Here is an 18,968-nt window from a genome sequence, read left to right as displayed (position 1 = left end):
TATACATCCAAGTTAGTTATCATATAGTACAACAGTGATTTCAGGAGTAGATTCCTTAATGCCCCTTCCCCGTTAAGCCCATCCCCTCTCCCACAACCCCTCCAGTAACCCTCTGTTTGTTCTCCATATTTATGAGTTTCTTCTGTTTTGTCCCCCTCCTTGTTTTTATATTATTTTTGTTTCCCTTCCCTTACGTTCATCTGTTTTGTATCGTAAAGTCCTCATATGACTGAAGTCATATGATATTTGTCTTTCTCTAATTTCACTTGGCATAATACCCTCCGGTTCCATCCACGTAGTTGCAAATGGCAAGATTTCATTCTTTTTGATTGCCGAGTAATACTCCATTGTATATATATATATATGTATGTGTATATATATATATATATATATATGCCACATCTTCTTTATCCACTCATCCATTGATGGACATTTGGGCTCTTTCCATACTTTGGCTATTGTCAATAGCACTGCTATAAACTTTGGGGTGCACGTGCCCTTCTGAAACAGCACACCTGTATCCCTTGGAGACATACCTAGTAGTGAAATTGCTGGGTCATAGGGTAGTTCTAGTTTTAGTTTTTTGAGGAAACTCCATACTGTTTTCCAGAGTGGCTTCACTAGTTTGCATTCCCACCAGCATTGCAAAAGAGATCCTCTTTCTCCGCATCCTTGCCAACATCTGTTGTTGCCCGAGTTGTTAATGTTAGCCATTCTGATAGGTGTGAGGTGGTATCTCATTGTGGTTTTGATTTGCATTTTTTCATGTGTCAGTTGGCCATCTGGATGCCTTCTTTGGAAAAGTGTCTATTCATGTCTTTTGCCGTTTCTTCACTGGAATATTTGTTTTTTGGGTGTTGAGTTTGATGAGTTCTTTATAGATTTTGGATACTAACCCTTTATCTGATATGTCGTTTGCAAATGTCTTCTCCCATTCTGTCAGTTGCCCTTTAGTTTTGCTGATTGTTTCTTTCATTATGCAGAAGCTTTTCATTTTGATGAGGTCCCAATAGTTTATTTTTGCTTTGGTTTCCTTTGCCTCTGGAGACATGTTGACTAAGAGGTTGCTGAGGCCAAGGTCAAAGAGGTTTAAAGGTTTTAAACTTTGATGAATCTAAATTGATCAATTTTTTTATTTTTATGGATCATGCCTTTGGTGTCAGGTCTGAGAACTTTTGCCCAACCCCAGGTCCTGAAATTTTTCTTCTGTGTTTTCTGCAGATTTTTTTTTTTTATGGTTTTGCATTTTTACATTTAGGTCTGTGATCCATTTGGAGTTTATTCTTGCGTAAAGTGTGAGTTGTACATTGGGATCACTTTTTTGCATATAGATTCCCATTTGTTCCAACATCATTTGTTGAGAAGATGATTCATTTGCCATTGAATTATTTCAGCAGCTTTGACAAAAATCAGTTCATTGCACACATATGTGAGTACTTCTGCCTGCAACACACTATCTTGATTACTATAACTCTCTAGTAAGATTTAAAATCGGGTAGATTTTAAGATTTTGTTATATTTTTCCAAAATTGTTTTGACTATTCTAGTTTCTTTGCCTTTCCATTAAAATTTTAGGATTAGGGGCGCCTGGGTAGCTCAGTCAGTTAAGCATCTAACTTTTGATTTTGGCTCACGGGGAGCTGAGTCCTATGTTAGGCTCTGTGGAACACACTTGGGATTCTCTCTCTCTCTCTCTCTCTCTCTCTCTCTCTCTCTCTCTCTCTCCTGCTGCCCTTCCCCCACACATGCACTCACGCACTCTCTTTCTCTCAAAAACAAAAAAATAAAACATTAAAAAAATAAAATTTTAGAATTAGCTTGTCTATTTCTTAGAAACAAGAAATCCTATCGGAATTTTTATTGAGATTAAATTAAATCTATTGGTCGATTGGGGTGAATTGACATGTTTAACAATATCGAGTCTTCCAATCTATGAACATAATATGTCTGTCCATTTATCTAGATCTTTGATTTGTTTCATCAGCATTTAAAAATTTTCAACGTAAATATACTTTGTTAGATTTATACCTAAGTATTTCATTTTTGGAACTCCTTTAAATGGCATTATTCTATTAAATTTTCATTTCCAGTGGTATATTCCTAGTATATGGAAATCTAATGGGTTTTTCCGTGTTGACCTGTTATCCTGTGGCATTGTGGAACTCCCTTATTAGGAAGGTTTTTTTGTAGATTCTCTCGGATTTTTTATATAACTGATTACGTCATCTGTGAATATGGGCAGTTTTATTTCTTCTTTCCAATTTATGTGCCATTGGGTCATTTATTTAGCTTTATTACACTGACTAAAACCTCTAGTACCATGTTGGATAGGGATGTGGACATCCTTGCCTTGTTCTAGAACTTAGGAAGAAAGCATTTGGTTGTTTTGTTGTTTTTTTTTTAACATTGTGATACTAGCTATAGGGTTTTTTGGTAGATGCCATTTGTCAAGTTAAGATTTCCTTTGAGTCATAGTCTGACAGAGCATTATGAATGGGTGTTGAATTTTGTCACATGCTATTTCTGCTTCAATTTCTATGATCCAGTCTGTTAAAAAGGTGGATGACCTTGATTGATTTGCTAATTTTGAAACCAGCCTTCCTGTCCCAGATAATCTTAATTGGTCTTATTTCTGTTTTTATATATGTTTCTCTATATTCCTCTGTATTTCTGTATTCCACTTGCTAACATTTCGTGAGTATTTTTGTCTGTGTTCATGAGGGATATTGGTGTATAGTAGGGGTCAGCAAACTATGGCCCCTGGGCCACATGCAGCCCACTGCTGGTCGAATCTGGCCACACCTGTTCATTTACATATTTCTGGAGCTGCTTTTTGCCCTACAGTTGCAGAGTTGAGAGGTTGCAACAGAGGCCATATGGGCTTCAAAAAAGAAAACGTTTACGCCCTGGCCCTCTATAGATAACATTTGCTGACCCTGGTTTATAGTTTTCTTATACTGTCTTTGCCTGGTTTTGTTACCAGGGTCATGTTGGCTTCATAAAATAAGTGAAGTGTTCCCTTCTCTTCTGTTTTCTGAAAGAGCTTGTGTAGGATTTGTGTCAGTTCTTGAAATGTTTGGTAGAATTTACCAATGAAATCATGTGAGCCTGGAGATTTCTTTTCTGGAAAGTTTTTTTGTTTTGTTCTGTTTAAAAATATGTTTTTAATGTTTATATATTTTTGAGACAGAGAGAGAGACAGAGTGTGAGCAAGGGGAGGGGCAGAGAGATAGGGAGACACAGGGTCCGAAGCAGGCTCCAGGCTCCAGGCTCCGAGCTGTCAGTTGTCAGCACAGAGCCCGACGTGGGGCTGGGGCCAACAAAACCACTAGATCATGACCCGAGCTGAAGTCAGACACTTAACCGACTGAGCCACCCAGGCGCCTCCCCCTCTTCTGGAAGGTTTTTAACTATGAATTCAATTTCTTTGACAGATACAGAACTATTTAGGTTAGGTTTCTCCTTTGGGCGAATTTTGGTAGTTTGTGGCTTTCAAAAAATTTGGTCTGTAGTCGTCTCTTTTAAATGTAGTCAACTGCTTTTACATGCCCTGAAGATTAGTCCACATTTCTAAACAATTGATCTCCTGTAATGACAGATACTTTGTGCCATTGTTCACCGCAGAGCCAAATAGTCTACTATGATTAACTTCCTTTCTTATGTAAGTAATTCTTCTGTCATCCTGAAATTTTTCCCCCTTTCCCCTCGGTCAAATACATAAGCACAGTGGTTTCCAGAAGCTCTTTCCTATTCCACGTTCTGTCAGGGCTGCTTTCCCTCGGAGCCTGTACTTGCCAGTCCGGCTGACCCTGACTTTGGCTGCCTGCTCTTCGGAGCTGGAGTCTATGTTTTATAGATCATACGTCTTCCTCTGTCTTGGCTCACTCCCTTGTTTTTCTGAACGCATCCTCAGGAAAATGATGTTTTAATGTGTTCTCGTGAGGTGTTCCCAAGTCACTGTCCTCCTGTAGATAGTACCCTTTTTCTACACCGACCCCTTAAAGCAGTCAGCAGTACACATTATGCCCAGGCTGTCCGTGGGGAAAGCCCTCATGTGGGGCCGCGGAGCCCTCGTGGGGAGCGAGGCCAGAGGAAGAGGTAAGAGGAGGGCAGCTGGCCCATCCGCTGTCCCCTCCTGACCGTGTCAGGGGAGGGAGGTGGAGGAGAGGATTCCAGACTATTCCTTGATCTGTGATGAATGAGGTGGAGAAGGCATGCGTGCCCGGAGTCTAGGCTGAGATGGCTTGTTGGTCGCTTAAGAACTCAGAGTGGAAGGACACTACAACTGACCAGGGCTGTCTGCACAAATCCATGGGTATGGGCTGAAGCGACAGGGACACGTGAAGCATCCAGATCTAAAATAGGGGTACAGGGATTCTCCACTCTGAGAGTTTGCATTGCGCCGCTTGGCTTCTGCAAAAGCCCTACATAAAGACCTGTTTTCACTGTCCAAAAGAAATCGGGGAGGATTTTCGCTTTTATGAAAAAAGGCAAAAAGCAAAAACAGCGGTCCGCGTTGGTTTCGCAGCGAGCTGTTGTAGAGGCTGCGGCAGCCGGAGCAGCGAGGGTGGCGCCACCAAGCTCCTTCCCTGGGAACCACACTCAGCATCTCAGCACCCAGCCTCTAGAGCTTTGAGCCGCGTCCGTGAGCACCGAGCTTCCTCTGGGGAAGCTCAACAAAATTTCCATATAAATTAACGCTAATTGCATCTTCGCTTGAGGCCACTTTGGCTTACAAAGGGTTTCATAGGAACCCTTCACTCTCAGATAGCTGGGGGGTGGAGGGGTGGGGGTGAACAGACCTGTATTTCACAAAACAAATATTTGGTGCCTCCAATGGCCCAGGTGCCAGGATCAAGACAGACAAGGACCCCGCTTTTGGTTTCAAAAGAGCTGCCCTGGAACTGAATTTGGCAGACCCGGTGACAATTTGAACTGGGCTCAGCTGGGCTGTTCTGCTGATCTGCTCCAGATTCAGCCCCTCTGGACTGCCAGCCTCATTCATCTGTGGACGGCTGCCAGGTTAGCCGAGGCGGGCTGGTCTCGGAGGGCCGCACATAGCCTGTCATCCTTCAGCAGGCTAACCTGGCCTTTTCACATGGCGGTAGTGGCCGTGGGCCGAGACTGAGCACGAAGCACAAGACTTCTGGAGACCCTGTTCAAAAATGAACCTGGGATTTGGGGTTGATCCGGGTACGGATCCTGATGCCAGCAGATCAGGATACAACTGCCATTGAAAAGATAGTTTGTTATTTACAGTTCCCAAGAAGATGGGGCACACATGCCTCATGAGGCCTCAGGAGAGACCAGGCAGAGAGATAGGGCAGGAAACTTCCTGCCTTTATTGGGTTTCTGAGGGAAGGAATGGGTGAGACAGGGTAAGGGGGCTAACCAAGTCGAGATTGGCTAGTTTGACTAATCTTAGCAGGGTTGCCCCTATAGTTGCCTGATGCCTGATCCTGGGGCTATGGAGAGAGGGGGACTGGGGTGGGAGGGGGTGTTACTGTCTCACTAGTGCAAGAGTCAGATAAGGGGGGGAATTGTTCTTGGCTTGGTCGGTTTGCATATCAAAGGTGTGCAGCGGGGGTGTGCAGGGTGTTGAGTTGTTTGCTACCTCTAGGAATTTGCTAGCCCTGAGAGGGGCAGTCTGTCCCGAGTCAGCAGGGCCCCAGATGTCAAAATATCAGATACAGAAACTACACAACATGGTTCATCTAGATCCAGCCTTGGAACTGGTATATCGCTTCCACTACATTCTCTTGGCCAAAGCAAGTCACAAGCAAGTCACAAGGCCAGCCTAGATCCGAGAGGTGGGAAAAGAGATTTCCATCTTTATGAGAAAAGCGGCACAGTCTCCTTGCAAATGATGTAGATGGCTGGGGGGCGGGGAGGGGGGGAAGGGGTTTGGATTGTGGCTGTTTCTGCATACTTTCCATCATAGTGACCCAGAGATTTACTCTGCACAGTCACTTATCTTTAGACACACGTGTGCAGTCAGAGTGAGGAGGCGTGACAGAGAGGCCTTCCTGGCATCTTGGGCTTTCTCCAGAGATCCCCTCCTTCCCCTGGCACCTTCAGGAACGGGACTCAAGTCCTGTCAAGGACACCCCTGATTACAGAGAGGAATGGTGGCCTCTTTGCTCTCTTAGGGTCGTTTCTGGCCCCAGCTTTGGGAGGTGGGTATTGACAGTGTGAACGGTGACAGCTGAGGTGTGGCCTGCTAGGGAAGGGCAGTGTGACAGGGCAGCACAGTGCCTTCTTGGGGCAGCCTGGAGTCTTTCAGTTGGGAACCAATGCCCTGCCAGGCCTGCTCACACTAGAGGATCAATCCTGCTTGACACCACACTTGATTCCAGGTGGACCAAACCGTCTTGGTCTGTGAAGCTGCTGGCCTCACCATCGGGCCACCAGCCCTCCCTCCATGCCTGCCCAGGCGTGCTTCCCAGCCAGCGGTCCGTGCTCCACGTGTCCCGGGATGAATGTCTGTCTCCTCTTGACAGAAGCCTGATGGTGCTGGTCACTCCCTTGATCCAGAGGGACAACAGTGGGGCTGCTGGGCCGCCGCCAGGCTTCTCGGGACTTGTGCAGTCCTGGGGCCCTGGGAGAACATCAGGGCAGACTCTCTGGGTGGGTAGAACTTTCTACGTCCTTTCAAACCCTCCACCAGAGTCTTTCATGCTTCTTGGTAACTGCCCAGGACCTAAAATTAGTCCATCACGTGCATTTTCATGAAAGAAAAAAAAAGTGCCTATACTTTGACAGGACTCAAATCTACCCATTTCAGTAAGTAGACTCTGTACCTCAAGGAAGCAATCATTTATTTTCCCCGCATATAAGAAAACGTGTGCCCCCGTGGCAGTCTGGGTACCAGAATCTCCCTAGGGAGGCAGCTAAATGGAAAGAAGGGCCCAAGGAACTCATTCTGGTGATGGATTTCCAAGTAACATCGAGATACGACAATTGTTCGTGTCTGAGAACTGGAGGGCCGGGGAGAGGTTGGTGGCAACTCAAGGCACCCAGAAGTCCCCCCAAGCTGCTCGTTAGCCCCACTGTTGCCCTCTGGTTTGGCCAATGACTCAGACATTTCTCTTTATGCTAGAGATTATAGTGACCCTAGACCCTCCACAGAAGGGGAGGGCACACTGCAAGCCCAAAAGGAGCCCTTTCCTCTACTCCCCTGGGCTGTGTTTCCTAACTCTGCAGGAGGGGCTGGGGTCAGAGAACATGACGTACAACTGGGTGCACTGCCCAGGAAGCTGAGAGAGTCGATGCTTCCAGCTTACTTGAAGAAAGGGAAAGCACCACAGAGTTCCAAGGTAGGGAGGGGTGTCCGTAGTGTCAGAGGCAAAAAGAAACAAAGAAAAGCTGCTTCCAGAGAAGCATCAGACACCAGTCAGTCATTTACACTGTAGTGAGAAAACATACACACAAGTTAGCATCAGCTGAACGTGTCAGTATCACCTCAGGGGCTCCTGTGATTTAGGCCTTTTGTCTGATTGCATGATTCAAGATTTTACCCTTTTAGAAGTTACCCTTACTAACCGGTAAGATAATGTGCTCATTCAACAACTTTGTCCTGAGTGCCAGTCCTGCTGGAGGTCAGTCACTCTTCTGGGCCTGAGGAGGCAGCATGACCCAAGGCAGTTTAGCAAGTGGAAAAGACTCATAGCACCTGGTCCATGTCTTGGCTCCCACCCTTCCTCTTCCTGGATGAGCACCCTAGGGAAAGGTCTTGCCTCTGATGACTCAGTTGCCTCCCATGAACAAGTGAGGATAACAGACATATATGTCTCACAGGATTGTCGTAAGGAGAAAATGAATGGGATTCAAAGAACAGTTTCATAATAAGTGCTCAGTTTGTCGTAGGGGAGGGGAAGCTGAGCCAGACACAGGCCCTGCTGTCAGGTAGCGTACCAAGCAGGAAGAGGAAAACAAGAGAAACATGAGAAATATCAGAAGGCAGGTAACTGGAATGGGGTACTGTTTTGAAGGGAGGCCAGGAGGCTACTGTACCCTTAGTAGGCAGGTACTCTCAGATAACGGAGCTTCTAAGTGAAAGTGGAAATACAGAGCCTGACTTCTGAGGACCAGGGGCAGAATTTCTGGACAGAAGAAACAGCCCGTGCAAAGGCCCTGAGATGGAAACAAGCTTGCTGAGGTGTGTGGAGAAACACAGATGAGGTCCAAACACCGGAGTTCAGCAGACAGAGGAAGGCACTCGATCTGGGCACAGTTGGCAGTGGCTGAACTTGATCACACAGGGCTCTGTAGGCAGAATAATGACCCCCCAAACATGTCTATATTCTTATTCCCAGAACCTGTGAATCTGACCTTGATTTTAGCTCAGTGAGACCCATGTCAGACTTCTGACCTCCAGAACTGTAAGATAATAAATTTATATTGGTTTAAGCTGCCAAGTTTATGTTTTTTTGTAGCAGCAATAGGAAGCAAATACACCCAGCTCCACGGTAAGGGAGCTGGCCTTATTCCCATGTGTAGGGAGCCATTGTTGGGGGTTAGGTGAGTATGTGATGAGGTCTGGCCTCTGACCTCTGTCTTTGGAAAGCATGGATCATAGGGAAGGTGAGGACATGGGAAGAGCAGGTAGGACACACTTGTGGTGGTCCGGAGAGGATCATTCCAGTCTTGCTATTGCCTGCCCACCCAGAAACACTTGGGCTTGTTGACTAGTGAGGGTAGGAAGAACTGGAAGCATTAGCCTTCACAGCCATCCAGGCTAATTGTTACTCTAAGAATAACGAATCCCAAGACCCCGAATCTCCCACCATGCCCAAGCTCAAAGCAGCCATTTTATCTGTCCCGTTAGCTTTGCCCATGCTGCCTGTGGGGACCAGGCTTTTTGTCCGCTCCATCCTCTCTCTTCCCCCTCTTCAAAGGAGTCAACCACAGGAGACTTGGTTTTCTGGCAAAACCCAGATGTTGATTTGCATGAGTCACATAACTCTGGGGTCCTGTGTGAACATGAGTACACATGTATACCACATACTGAAGCAACCAACAACCAGCAAGAACCTTCCTGAAGGGTCTATGTATGTGGCAGGGGGACAGCCAGGGGAACTGAGAGGGGCCACCAGCAGACAGGGGGACTTCTCTGAGACCCTCATTCTTGTTCTCGTAGGCCGAAGAAAGAGACAGAACCTACTTTCTGAGTGGATGGGCTAGACACAGTGTGGTGCATAAGGTAGCCACGCCATCCTCCGACTGGGTGTCCCTTAGCCTCAGTTTCCCTAGCTGTAAAATGGAGATAATGGTGCCCACCTAATAGGGCTGCATGGAGGACTGACTGAGATAAAGATGGCTGTGTTTTTTGGGGGGCGCCTGGGTGGCTCAGTCGGTGAAGCGGCCGACTTCGGCTCAGGTCATGATCTCGCGGTCCGTGAGTTCGAGCCCTGCGTCTGGCTCTGTGCTGACAGCTCAGAGCCTGGAGCCAGTTTCAGATTCTGTGTCTCCCTCTCTCTGACCCTCCCCCATTCATGCTCTGTCTCTCTCTGTCTCAAAAGTAAATAAACGCTAAACAAACAAACAAACAAACAAACAAGATGGCTGTGTTTTCTACAGCAGTGCCTGATGTGAAGTAGGGTACTTGGTAAATATCTGTGGAATCCTGAATGAATGAATGAATGAATGAATGAATGAATGAAAAGAAACACTATATTAAATTTTGCATAACATGCCCCATTTCTGAGGCTCTGAGGTCCTCCGGTTGTGGAGAGAGGTGAGGGGAAGGCCTGACTGTCAGGTGGGCTCCAGCAGGAGACTGTGGCTGGTTGTGTGGCACGGCTCTGTGTGTGTGTGTGCATGTGTGAGTGAGCTGAGCTCTCCACTGGGCTGGGCGTCATGTTTGCTAAAGATAATGCCGGTGCCGGTAAGGCACAAGCAGGTCTACAGGTGGTGTGGCAACTAGACAAAAGTTAGCTGGGCAGCAAGCAGTTATTAGCAGGCAGGTGAAAGAATAAGGCAGGTTTGGGTGATGAGATGAATACGATTGTCCTGGCCTCACACTTCATTCCTTCACCCCTCATTCATTCATTCCTTTGTTGATTCATCTAGTTTGAGCTCAGAGCCTCTGCTCAGTGAGGAGGATACCCAGCTGTCCATAACTGGTTTTCTGCTCTCAAGCATGCAAAGCAGCCAGGGGAGTGGTGGGCTGAGAGGGTGTCCATAAGGGGGCCGTCAGGGCCGGCAGGGGCTGTGTGAAAACGAGAGGAGTCAGGAGGCAGATGGAGGCAGGGCTCTTGGTGGCTCTCCATGGACCCCTCTCTAAAGTAGACCCAGTCATCCTGTTACATCAGGATCTGGAGAAGGCATGCTGGGGTTTAAATCCTGGATGTGTCACCGTGGCCAAGCGACCACTTGGCTTCCTCACCTATAAAGTGGGCGTAATAATGTGCCCACAGCCTGGCGTTGTCGTGAGCATTTAACGAGTTACTTGTGTAAAGTGTGGTGACGGTGCTGGCTCTGGATTCCCTCTGTTGTCATCGCTTCTGTGGTCATTTTAAAAACTATACAAGATGGGGGATTGGAGTGTAAATATAGAATTATGGACAGCCAGCATAAGCCCCCAAATGCCCTGAGCACCCAGGGGTCCAGAGCTCCAAAAGGAGTCTCAGCTGGAAGACTGTGGTGGCTAATTTTCCGTGTCCACTTGGCTAGACCAAAACACCCGAATATTTGATCGAACGCTTAGGATCTAGATGTTGCTGTGAAGGTAGTTTTTAGGTGCGATTAGCATCAAACCAGGAGACTTTAAGTAAAACAGATGCCTTTCATGATGTGGGTGGGCCCCCATCAAAAGACCAAGAGCCACCAAGATGGAAGGAATTCTATCTCTAAACTGCCTTTGGATTCACGCTACATCAACTGTTCCCTGGGTCTTCAGCCTGCCACGTGCTTTGCAGATTTTGACTTCTCAGCCCCCACAACTGCATGAGCCAGTTTCTTAAAATAAATCTGCCTCTCATCCTCTGTCTCTCTCAATAGGTTGTGTGCATACACAGTGTGCTTTCTGTTGGTTCTGTTTCTCTAGAGAAGCCTAACAAGGGCCTTGGCCAACCCCCCAAGCAAAATTCACTCACTTCTCCCAGAAGCATCCACTTTCTCTCCTCTTCTGGGGTGCTGGGTAGAGGTCACTGAGATGAGGGAAGGCGAAGGAGTTATAACCCGCCTCTGACTTGCTCTAAAATTAAAATAACTTCTGGAGAACAAAACATGCACAAATCCGACATGACTCAGACGCGGAGGGCTTCAAGCCTTGGCTAGCAGGCACACATTTGGCAAGTGTGCTCTGTCCTTTCATAGACCTAATGGCATCAAAACATCTGTGTTCCCATTAACAAAATGCTGACATGACACATAGCTGTGGCTTAGAAGAAACCAGCTCAAGAGACGGCCGCTCTGAGGTCTGAGGGGTCATCCGTGGCCACCTGAAGGGGTCTCGGGGTTCTACTGTCAGCGGGGTGGCTCTTGGGGATTGTCACTGTCTCAAGACTGTCACCGTAAGAAAGGCCATTGAGTCAGGTCATGTGAGAACAAAAGCCTCAAAGACCACCCTCCCCCCCCAACCATGCACACCCCTGGAACTGCACCCATGCCCTTAGGTGCCTTGAGAGCAGGCTCTGGGTCTCGAATTTCATTTATAAATTGAACCCAAACGGCCAGAAGGCATGGATGTAGTGGTAGGGGTCAGGTCTTCTGGGTTCTGGCATAGTGATGGGGTGAGCTGGGGTGGGAGATGCATATAGCCTTTGTCTTTGTCCACACCTGGCCCAGCAGGTAGGGTGTTGTATAAAATGGCGCTGGAAGCCCACCTCTACTGGGGCACTGGTTAGTTTCAGAGAAAGGGAGTGTTGTAAGCTCTGATGAATGTCCATTAGATCCTCCAGAATAAATATTATGAGAGAATGGGTTGGGAAGAAGGTGGGCAAGATTTCCCCGGGGGGTAGCAGGGAGGGTGGAATATGGTTTGATGGCTGCATTACTTCCAAGAACCCTCGGACCAGAGCCCCCACCCTCCTGGCTCTCAGCACTGGCCTGTGTGTTCCAGAACCATCTATGCCACCTCCACCCCAGCTTGGGAACAGCCAGGCGGGGTGACTTCTGTTGCTACTTCTTTCACTGGCTCATGTCTTTCCCTGCAAATACTGCCATTGGCATGGAGTGGCATGAAGTGCCCACCCATTTGAAGAGTTTGAACACGGACACCGTAAATCCTGGTCTTTTCTCCTCAAAGATGGAAGAGTTTCTCTGCATGTCTCTTCTTGGTACCATTTCAAAGAAATTATTAACTCAAAGAAATGGAAACTATTTTTCGTTATTTATTGTCAACGGCATAAGCCAGGCGTGGAGCCAAGCTTTCAAAGGGATGGAAACTTAAACCATTTGAGGGGATCTCCTCAAGAAAAATATTAACAATGGGGCACCTGGGTGGCTTAGTCGGTTGAGCGTCCGACTTCAGCTCAGGTCATGATCTTGAGGTTCATGAGTTCGAGCTCCACATCGGGCTCACTGCCGTCAGCACAGAGCCCACTTAGGATCCTCTGTTCCCTTCTCTGTGCTCCTCCTCTGCTTACTCTCTCTCTCTATCAAAAATAAATAACATCAAAAAATTTAAAATAAAAACATTAAAAATGAGGGCCCCTTGAGGGCTCTGGAAGAGACCTTTGAAAGTGGGGGCCCCAACGTGGTGACTTCCTCAGCCACTGGGGTATGCCCTCCCTTCCCTGTGTGGAGCCCTCTCCTTGCCAGCCCCATCTGGATTTGACCTTTGCCCAGTCATGGTTTTGGTGAGCCTTCCCACCTGAGTGGGAGGAGGGCTATAAAAAGGCATGTGGAGCCTGTGGTTGTTTTTTGCAGTTGGGGTCTGAGACTTTGAGATGGGAAGGGTCTGCCCAAAGCCAGGCTTTGCTGTGCCAGTGCCAGGCTGCCATGCAGGTGGCGGACTCCTGAGGGTTTGGCCTCTTTCCTGTCCCCCTGCCCTGGAGGCCCTCACAGCCCCCTTGGCCCGACCTTGCCAAGGGCTACATTTGCAAAGAGGAAAGGACTTGTTTCCATGCTTCCGCCCCTCTCAGCTTAGAGCAGGAGATGGCAGTGGGTGTGGGGGGGAAGCTGGCTGACAAGTGGAGCCCCTTCCCCAGACTGAAGACAGCACTGGGATCAGAAGTGAAATCGAGGGCCAGGGTCCCTTGATGATAACTGTGCTTTCTGACGTCCACGCAATGCCACAAGCCAGTGCCAAGAAGAGGGAGCTGATACAGAACCTGCATCCTGTGGTCCAGCCTGTGCAAGATGACCCTGGTATATGTGTGCATGTGCGTCTAATCCAAGTTCAAAACAGACAGAAAGTCAACAGTGGTTGTCTCTGATCATGGGACTTGCTTATTCTTTGTTTTGATGTGTTTTCAGTATTTTGAATTGTTTTGCAGGAAGTATGCTTTCTATGATCATGCAAGATGATAAATCATTCTCTCTCGGTTTGGAAAGGGAAAACACTTAGCTCTTCAGCCCCCCTCCTGTGTTCTTTTGTTCCCATAATGCAGACCTCCTGAGACCTTGACTTGGTCTGTAAAGATTCCAGCCTCATCGCCCAGCCCTACAGATGAACCCAGTCATGCCTGTGCCAAAGTCCCACTCCAGGCAACAGATTTGAGGGTGGCTCTCAAGGGATCCATTTCTAGCACTTTGGGATCAAGGAAATCCCCTGTTAGTAGCAACTGCCATACAGACCCATCAAACCTCATGTCAAAAGACAGTCATTCTGTCTGTTCCCTGGCATCCTGGCCCCTACCCGGCCTGCTGGCTTGCCAAGAGCACAAGATCTTTCTTTTCTTTCTTTCTTTCTTTCTTTCTTTCTTTCTTTCTTTCTTTCTTTCTTTTTTTTTTTTTTTTTTTTTAGTATTAGGGACTTTATTTTATTTTATTTTATTATTTTATTATTTTTAGTATTAGGGACTTTATTTTTAATATAGTATTTAATATAATAAATAATATTTTTTAATATTGGGCTTTATTTTTTATTATTTTTATTTATTATTTTATTTTTAATATTAGGGACTTTATTTTTTTACTCTCTCTCTCTATATATATATATATTTCACTATATATATATTTCTGTATATTATGTATTATTATTATATATTATATTATATATATAGTGAAATAATCACCACAGTAAGTTTAGTAAACATCACCTTCCAGAGCTACAAGTTGTTTTTCTCTTGTGATGAGAACTTTGAACACCTCCTCTCTTAGCCACTTTCAAATATACAGTACTGTTCACCGTAGTCATTATGCTGTACCTCACATCCCCAGAACTTATTTATCTTATAACTGGAAGTTTGTACCTTTTGACCCCCCCTTCATGCATTTCTTCTGCTCCCCCCCAACCCTTCAACTCAAGCAACCACCAATCTGTTTGGTGTTTTAGATCTCACATATAAGTGACTTCATGTAGTATTTGTCTTTCTCTGTCTGACTTATTTCACTTAGCATAATGTCCTCAAGGTATATTCATATTGTCTCAAATAGCAAAATTTTCTTCTTTTTTATGGCTGAGTAATATTCCACTGTGTGTGTGTGTGTGTGTGTGTGTGTGTGTGTGTACACACACATATATATGTATATATATATGTGTGTGTGTACACACACATATATATGTATATATATGTGTGTGTGTGTACACACACATATATATGTATATATATGTGTGTGTGTGTATATATATATATATACATATATACACACACACACACCACATTTTTAAATCTTTTCCCCCATCAGTGGGCACTGAGTTTGCTTCCATATGTTGGCTAGAGTGAATAATGGTGCAACAAACATGGGGCTGCAGATGTCTTTCTGAGAGAGTGATCTTGTTTCCTTTGGATACAGTGGATATAGAATTGCTGGATCATATGGTAGTTCCATTTTTAATTTTTTGAGGAACCTCCATACTCTCTTCCACAGTGCCTGCACCAATTTACATTCCTGCCAACAGTGCACAAGTAAGCAGTCCCTTTTCTCCACTACCTTGCCAACACTTGTTATTTCTTATCCTTTTGATCCTAGCCATCCGGAGAGGTGTGAGGTGATCTCACTGTGGTATTGATTTGCATTTCCTTGATGATAAATGATATTGAGCATCTTTTCTTGTACCTGTTGGCCATCTGGATATCTTCTTTAAAAAAAAAAATCTCCGTTCAGAGGCATCTGGGTGGCTCAGTCAGTTAAGTGTCCAACTCTAGATTTGGGCTCAGGTCATGATCTCAAGGTTCATGAGTTCAGGCCCTGCATCAGGCTCTGTGCTGACAGTGCAGAGCCTGCTTGGGATTCTCTCACCCTCTCTCCCTGCCCCTCTGCCATGCGTGTGTGTGTGCCCTGTCTCTCTCTCAAAATAAATAAACTTTAAAAAAAAGAAAAAGAAAAATGTCTATTCAGTTCCTCTGCCCATTTTTAATTAGATAGGGTTTTTTTTGCTATTGAATTATATGAGTTCTTTATATATTTTGGATACTAACACCTAATCAGATATATGATTTGCAAATATTTTCTCCCACTCTCTATGTTGCCTTTTCATCTTGTTGATGGTTTTCTTTGCTGTGCTGGAGCTTTTTTAGTTTGCTGTAGCTCCATTTGTTTATCTTTGCTTTTGTTGCCTTTGCTTTTGGTGTTAAAGCCCAAAAAAATCCTTGCCAAGATCAATGCCAGGGAGCTTACCCTCTATGTTATCTTTTAGGAGTTTTATGGTTTTAGGTCTTAAGTTCAAGCCTTTAACCCAGTTTGAGTTAGTTTTTGTGTGTGGTATAAGGTAGGGATCCAGTTTCATTCTTTTGCATGTGGCAGTCCAGTTTTCCCAGCACCATTTATTGAAGAGACTGTCCCTTCCCCGTTGTGTGTTCTTACCTCCTTTGTCATAAATTAATTGGCCATGAGGTGCCTGGGTGGCTCAGTCGGTTAAGCATCCGACTTCAGCTCAGGTCATGAGCTCACGGTTTGTGAGTTTGAGCCCCATGTCTGGCTCTGTGCTGACAGCTCGGAGCCTGGAGCCTGCTTCAGATTCTGTGTCTCCCTCTCTCTCTGCCTCTCCCCTGCTCATGCTCTGTCTCTCTCTGTCTCAAAAATAAATAAAAACATTAAAAAAATTTTTTTAATAAAGAAATAAATTAATTGGCCATAAGCACATGGGTTTATTTCTGGGCTCACAGAGTTCCTTGTTACACCAATTTGTTCTGTTGGCATCACCCCGGTGAGGATGGAGGCAGGGATGGGCCGGGGCTCTGAGATCTTCCCTCAGCAAGTCCACCTGAAACCCTTCCATCGGCCTCCCCTCCTGGGATGAGGTCTTTTTGTGCTTGGTCTTGAAGGTTTTTCCATTGTGACTGGTGAGGTGAGAACTTAGGAGGTTGGTGCCTATTGTCCACTGTGTGGGTGTTGGGAAGGGCTCCGGAAAGTGCACTAGAAGCAGAGGACAGCTGTGCCTGGACCCAGGAGCCAGTTAGACACACTTGGTTGCCCAGCGGCCGAGTGGAACCCGGGCCTCTTTTCCTCCACCTGCTCTGTTCTCCTTTCTCTACTTCTAGGAGCCCCATGGCACCAACCCAGGCCCCTGGCAGAGGCCGTGGCACTGATCTCCTCTTCCCCACTTCAGAATGTAGCCTTTCTGTGTCCCCTGGGGCAGCTGTGGCCCAGTGAGCCCTCTCCAGATGTCAGGGCCCTGGCCACCTTGTACAAGAGGGAGGCAGCTGCTCACCGGGCTCATTGTGGTCAGGGATGTTTCTTCCACTCTGGCCCTGCTTCCTGTCCCCACTGCCCGTGCTCCCTGACCTGAAACTGGCACAGGAGCCAGAACTCCACTCCTGTGGGTTATGTTGCTCAGGTCATAGCAACATAGCAGCATATCAGCTGCTAGTGCAAATTAATCGATAAGATCATTCACCACAGAGGGATGTGTGAAGAACAAATGAGACAGGGCGTAAGACACTCCACTGGGGCACGTGCAGCCGAGGGTTTGGGGTCTGGGGTGGTAGCTCTGGGATGGATGTCATCCGTGTTCCCATTTTGGCCTTACCACTCCTAAGCTGCATGATTCAGGGACCGCTGCTTGAGTTTCAGCCCATATATTTTCATCTGTGAAATAGAGACCATCCCAGGCCTTCACGGGCCTGCTACCAGCCAGCAGTACTCTTTGAAGCAGAAATGGCCTTGTCAACTGTGACGAACTTCACAAGTGTAACACATAGGTCATGAAGCCATCTTTTTTTTTTTAATTAAAAAAAATTTTTTTTACGTTTATTCATTTTTGAGAGATAGAGTGTGAGCGGGCAGGGGCAGAGAGAGAGAGAGACAGACAGACAGAATCAGAATCTGAGCTGTCAGCACAGAGCCCGACACTGGGCTTGAACTCACGAACCGTGAGATCATGACCTGAGCCAAAGTCAGGCGCCCAACCGACTGAGCCACCCAGGCACCCCAGTCAGGAAGCCATCTATAAAAGCAGCTTCTAATCACATCTTGGCCTTTTGGCTAAGATCCAGTGTATAAGCTGCTTCTTTTTTTCTTTAAGGGAGGAGAAGTGGGTGTGGGAAACCCAGTCTGGGTAGGATGGTGTGTGGTGCTGGGCAGGTAGGGGATTGCAGGTCACTCGCTGCCCCGGTGCCCCAGAGCCTGCGTGGGAATCACTACAATGGGGGAGAAGGGAGGAAAACAAACAAAACCTCTCTTCCCAGCAATTGCATTTGGGGCTAGGCCCAGTCAGGCCCCAGTTAGGGTGGAGACCAAGGAGCCCCCATGGGTTAACGAGTTCCAGGGGCAACTGGGGATTCAGCTTTGTCAAAAGCATCCATTGAAGCGGGCCAGTGAGTCATCTGTTTGGTGAAATCCCCAAGGTGCCTTGGCCTGGCAGCCGCCCTGGGAGAACGGCAGCGGCTCTGTTTCCACCGTGGTGGCAGCACGCCATTGGCAAGGCTGGAAGCCACCCGGGCTGCGGAGGCCACATGACTCCCAGCCGCCCTGCGCCCTTTGAGAAAATTACGTAAAATTGTAAAACCAGTACTCACTGTAGAAAAGAATTAGGTATAAAAGATAAAATTAAAAATGATCCATAAGCCTATCCCGAGAGATAACTCTCACTGTCTTCTTGCTGTTCTCCTTTGTTCCGTGCGGGTAATGTGAGTCAGGTTAGATAAGGCCAGGCTGAGGGAACGCACAGACCCCATGGGACTCCCCCCAAGGCCAAGGTCCTACTGTAAAGAAGGTCCCTTCTTTACTCCTTTTCATGTTCTGGCTCTAAAGGGCAATTGAGACTGGAAACCTTGAGGTTTCTATCACTAAGTGTGATGCTGGGTTAGATAGTCTTTATCATGATAAGCACATGCCACCTTTTTCTGTTTTTTAAGCTTTTTAGGATTTTAAAAAGTTGTTTATTTTTGAGAGAGAGAGAGCACGAGTGGAGGAGGGTCAGAGAGAGAGGGAGACAGAGGATCTGAAACGGGCTCTCCGCTGTCAGAGCAGAGCCCAATGTGGGGCTCGAACTCACAAACTGTGAGATCATGACCTGAGCGGAAATCAAAAGCCAGACGTTTAACCAACTGAGCCACCCAGGCGCCCCTGTTTTGTAAGCTTTTTAAAATCCATTATAACTGGACTTTGACTTTCATCGAATGCTTCTTTAACTCTACTGAATTTCTTTTTTATTTGCCTTGTTACATTTTTTAAAGTACAGGAACCATCGAGCATCCCTGGTTTGACTGGTTTATGTTTTATCATCCATCTGCTTTTAAAATTGTTCAAGAGGGAAAGAAAGAAAAAGTTCATGAAGCCCAGATTTCAGAGCATTAATTCAGAGTGAAGAATTAGGAAGTACTTTTGAAGTAAGACTACTGATCATAAGGCACTTAGGTTTGCTGTTCAACCTCCCAATCATTTGGAATCATCAGTTCTGCCCTTTGCTCTGAAAA

General features: G+C 46.4%; 1 protein-coding gene across 1 annotated transcript in view; it reads left to right on the top strand.

Moving 5' to 3' along the window:
• The window catches only part of FBLN7 (fibulin 7), a 52,170-nt gene that overhangs the window by 5,529 nt on the left and 27,673 nt on the right, over window positions 1–18,968 (top strand). The gene's annotated exons all lie outside the window — the stretch shown is intronic.

The sequence above is a fragment of the Prionailurus bengalensis genome, chromosome A3 (genome assembly GCF_016509475.1).
Source record: "Prionailurus bengalensis isolate Pbe53 chromosome A3, Fcat_Pben_1.1_paternal_pri, whole genome shotgun sequence".
Taxonomy (NCBI): domain Eukaryota; kingdom Metazoa; phylum Chordata; class Mammalia; order Carnivora; family Felidae; genus Prionailurus; species Prionailurus bengalensis.
The sequence above is the reverse complement of the archived record's forward strand: the minus strand, read 5'-3'. Positions and strand labels throughout refer to the sequence as shown.